At 36.0% G+C, this 5,314-nt stretch overlaps 1 pseudogene; it reads right to left on the minus strand.

The window, feature by feature from the left end:
* Positions 1-1,257: 1,257 nt before the first annotated feature.
* Positions 1,258-5,314, minus strand: part of LOC122150652 — a 9,425-nt pseudogene continuing 5,368 nt past the window's right edge.

Genomic DNA, 5,314 nt, shown 5'->3' on the forward strand with positions numbered 1-5,314 from the left:
CGACTCGACGTCAGTGAGTATTTTTATGCTTGATATTTCTAGGATAATGAGTTTTCTTCCTATTTTCAGCTGATTCCCCCTTAAAGGACCTAGATATGGAGAAATCAGAAATTCTTGATGTACTTGTTTAGCCCTTGTCATTATGCAGAAATAAATCAACAACTCCTACAAATGAGTATTTGATAGAATATGAATATGAATATAATGAATATAACAGAATACGAATATCACTAATTTCAACCTTGCCCATTTACTCACTCTTCTTTAATATCTTATTCCCATTGACCTAGGTTCCTAGTTCATACTCCATTGTGTTTCATTCAGTTAAGCCATTATTCATCAATCTTATAATGACATTTTATAAGCTAGTCTCATTAAAAAGAATGTACAGAAAACAATACAGATATAACTAAGGGCTATTCTAGAAGATAAGTATAATGGTATTATGAAGCAGTCAGTCATTTAAGATTTCAGTTGAATTCATAGCAATTTAAGGACAGTTTTGAGGTTGACTACATCACCCAAACTAGTACCCTATGTTTGGACAAGGACATATCAGTAAAATTTTCTGTGCCTTTTTTTTCTCTTTCTCTCTATACATTTGATTTGCAATTTAGAGGACTAGATTACCTTATCTTACAATATCATGCAACTCAGTATTTCTCATTGTTCAGTAACCTTTTCATGAATAAGTGAATAAATAAATAAAATAGAGGCAACAGCACTGAATGGTTAGACCATTAGATCCTATCCCTAACTGCTGACTTTTGCCTTCTGTGGAACTTCAGGAAATCTATTTGTCACTCTAACTACAAGTCACAAACAGAATTCAAGCTTGGTAGGGCAATCCATTATATAAAATAAATGTATAAGAATTCGAAATAGAACTATTATTTATTTAATTAGGGTGGAGGTCAAAGAAATAAAATCTTTAGCATGTGAATATTGATCTAGACTCTGCACTGTCCTTGCTCATTATGGCTGAGAATTGATTGTTAGAGCTGGTGAAAATGCCAAGGCTTTTTAGTGAATCTTTTTCAAAGAAGCTTCATGGAGACATCATGGGATCAAGACTGTTAATAGGTGACCTAGTCTCATTTTCTATCGTATGGAGAGATTTGACCACTTACCTCTAGTTAAGAGAGAGTCCTTGTTTCTAGTGTCCAATCAATAGGCAAAACTGGATTTAGAAAGATGAGACATTTAATTTTAGGTGTTAATGCGGAAAACTTAAAGAAAAATAACACTTTGAAATAATTACCTAATATTTAACATAAACAGCCCATATGCTAATGTTCCTGATGCTTGCTTTGGAAGATTATGAATCTTGGGAGTTTTGTTTGCTCTTTTGATAATTCTGGTTGGGACCTCAATCTTTTGATCAGGACCAACTTCAGATACAGATAATATTTTGTTTATCTCTGGTAATCCTTTGCATTCAAAATAATCTGTTACGGCAATGATCTTTCTAGATTCAGGTTGGTATTGAAAACGTTCACTTGGAAGAATTTATTCTCTGTAACCACTGTAGTATAAAGCATCATGTTTTTATCCTTTTCTGGAGACTCATATCTAAATGGCTCTGTTGCTTCAGTACCATCACTACTAATGGGCCCTATAAGACAACAATTCTTTTGGAAACTGCTTGATATTGGACCTACTGTTCCTGATTCTGTGTTTGAGAGACACAGGAAAATAAACTTATAAATTTGAGCAGAGAATACATAGCCATTTTCTAATGAGAGAAAACTCAATGACAGCATTAGGCCCCAGCAACCTTCACAGATACTCTGACCTGGGGCTAGACTAGAGAAGGATTGCTTAGTAGCAAGGAATTGATAATGCATTGGCATAATTTAGCTAGAGGAAGTAAGGTAGAAGACAATAAGCATAGGAGTTAGAACACTCATGTTAAACAGAATTACCTTTCTAAAACCAAACCAAAAATGCAAACCCACTGCCATGGAGACATTCTGACTCATAGCTACACCCACTAGATTTCTGAGGTGGTAAATCTTTACAGAAGTAGATTGGCCAGTCTTCCTTCTGTGGAGTGGCTGGTGGGTTTGAACTGCCAACCTTCTGGTTAGCGTCAAATGCCTTAAGCACTACGCCACCAGAGCTCCCTCTACCTTTCTAAAGTAGACTATAATCTTTGCTTACAGAAACCAAGACTGACAAATGATGACAGTATTGTTCTGAACTAACTTAAGTGACAGATAAGAATTAATATAAATTCAAATATACACTGTAATGATTTAAATTTCCAAAGAAAATTAAAGAGTGAAAAACTTGAGTAGCAGAAGAAAATTGACCACAAAACATACTAAGCCAAAATATCAATGGGAACATTTTGGAAATATAGTCCTGGTATATTAGATTAACAAAACAGGTGAAAGAATACTGATCATTGTATGACCTCATTTTTGGAAATTTATAAATATGCTTATGAAGAGAAATACCTGAGAATGTGGAAGAAACTTGGTAATATCTTGATGGTCGGGTGTTAAGCAATTTAAAGTTAACCTTCTTTGCTTGCTTGGTTGGTTATAAATATCTTTCTAGTTTTTAAAATAATCATGTTTTAATTGGGAAGAGGAAGAGAGAAAGAAAGAGAGGCAGAGAGGGGGCGAGAGAGACATTGTTTTAGGTGTTATGGTTTTCTTCTATGGCCCATAATCTTTCTAATTCCATGTGAAAAAAAAGAGAAAAGAAATATAAAACATCCTCATGTAGAAAAAGAATCATTGGAGTTTTACGTGTTATTAGACTGACACTGATAAGAAATATAGCAAAAGACTGTTGTTGTTGTTGTTGTTATGTGCCGTCGAGTCGGCCCCGACTAGTAGTCCCCTATTGAGAGCAGCAAAATCTAAAAAGAATAAACAGAAATGCAAATATAAAATGCAGCTCTTTCCTTTCATTTCCAGGTCTTGGTGTATGGCCTCTTTTCTGCCTTTATTTCTCCCACTCCTCTCCGTCTTCAACTTCAATCTCTTTTTCGTTTGTTTTTTTTGCATCTTGTCAGCCTCCATATGATGCATATCACCTCCTTACTGCATTAGATGATCTGCATTGTTTCCTTCATTACCTATGCTGACTCATATCTTAGTACTTAGTTTTCATTATTGCATTAAATAAATGTATGTACTGAGAGCTTCCTGTGAGTCACTAGATTATATCGGTTCCCAGGGTTAAGAGGGTAGCTCTACCCTTGGAGGTCATAGTCAGGAGGGGGAGAAAACCATTTATTAACTACAGTTGTCATAGTTGTAAAAAGTAAAACATAAAATCTTTCCACAATGAACACATGAACATTTCACATAGTCTGTGTGTAGTCTCAGGAGGGAATCCTTGAGGAAGGATATCCAATTTGGTACCCAAAGAGTAGACAGGTTTGGTCAAATTAAGAAATTTCCAGTTAGGAGAAACATGGTGAGTAAAACACTGAAGAAGAAGGGAACATGGTGTGTTGAAGAAATGTTAATGGGTCAGTGAGCAAAGGGAATGAATATGCAACAGACTGGAGCATTAGACAATGGGCATGCTGCTGTGTTCACTTACACTGTTGGGGATGCTGCACCTCTCTCACTCCCCACCTGAAACAACAAAAAGAGAAAAAAACCTTTCGAGATCAGAAATAATGCCAACTTCATCAAGCATCCACTGTGACAACAAAATATTAAAAGGTAGTAAATTCTCACATACACATTTGATTTTTGATTCATTATTGGAGTTATTTTTAGGTAGAACATGAAATTAGAATTTTGAGGTTTGATTCCTAATTTTTAGTAGAAGAAAATGGAGGTAAAAAGGAACAGGAAGTACATACCTCATTTAAGGAAGTGGAGGATCCAGTTGGTCGTGAGATTTGGGGAGGTAGCGGAGGTGATCCATAGCTGCAGATGTGCTGACTCCTGAAGGACAGGGAGGCTGACTCTCTTCCTGAGAAACCTTCTTCTTTTGGTTACAAGCTTCTCCTTGGCTGTGTTTTTCTTTTCTGAGAGTAGATTTTTGTTTCACACTAATTGTTTTCAGTATCGAATGAAGACTTAAACAAACAAACAAACAAAAAACAAACTCACTGCCATCAAGTTGATTGGACTCATAGCGACCCCTCCTTGGGTCCAAGGATCTATGGAAGTAGATCACCCAATCTTCCTTCCGAGGGGTGGCTGGTGGGTTTGAACCACCAGCCTTCTGGTTAGCAGTCAAATGCACTAGGTATTAAGCCACCAGAGCTAGAGCGAATAATAATGATGAAGTAAATAGTTACATAACAAAGCAGGTACAATAATTGCATAAATGTAAATATTTTTTAATGAAGCATAATTTTTTTATAATTTTGTGGTCATTTTCTATCTTTTCCAACATACTGCTAATCTTGGACTTTCTCATTCATTCTTTTTGCCTTTTGTTGTTTATCTGAACCACAAATATACCCTCCAAAATACATCAATTCTCATTACAGGAAAGGGAAATACCTAAGTTGTAAAACTGGTTGGCATCTAAAGTTCCACCATTATTGTGGCTACTGAGTCTTAAGTAGGGAAAAGGACATATCAACAGTGATCAAGGCAAAGTTCTACTCAAGGTTTGGTGAGTGCAGAGTTGGTTGGAGTGAGGCTATCTCCCCTACTACCTTTTGACTTTGCTCTTCTATGCATTGTTTCAATAACATCTTTTTTGAATTCTTTGATATCTTCAAACAATTCTATTAGTTTTTCCACTCAGGCAGCACCTTGGAACTTTCATCAAGTCAGCAACTTTAATTCTATTATATTCTTCCTGTATTTTTTTCATCAAATGCAAATCAAGGGTCAGTAAGGACTTAACTATGTTAAAGTCATAATAATTGATGAGTCCTAATCTTTTTAGTAGTATAATTTTCTTATATTCATTTTCCATCTTTCAAGTTATGGCTGAGCCTACAAGAGAAAAATGGGAGGCAGTGTTGCACAATTATATAGAATTTAAAGGACTGGATATGTCGATGAGAGGGAGTGGTCCATGACAACATGTTGTCAATGGATATGTGTGACAAGAGGAAATACAATCACCACAGCACCAGTTGTGTAACTGTGGAGTGGGTTGAGAACTTTTGCATTCAGAAGTTCTAAGAAATTCTTCCCTGTTAATAATGGTAATTGAGTTGAGTCTGGAGTGTGTGTGATGGAAGGAGATCTGGAAATAGTTGTATGTAGACTATGAATTATGTCAAAGTCCCTACTTCCTTTTCCCACCCTCTGTTAAGGCTGAAAGGAGCTCGGGTGGCGTAGTGAATAAAGCATTTTGCTGGTAACCCTAAGGTCAG

This window comes from Orycteropus afer, unplaced genomic scaffold (genome assembly GCF_000298275.1).
Source record: "Orycteropus afer afer isolate SDZICR_OR568_19922 unplaced genomic scaffold, OryAfe1.0 scaffold00193, whole genome shotgun sequence".
NCBI lineage: Eukaryota > Metazoa > Chordata > Mammalia > Tubulidentata > Orycteropodidae > Orycteropus > Orycteropus afer.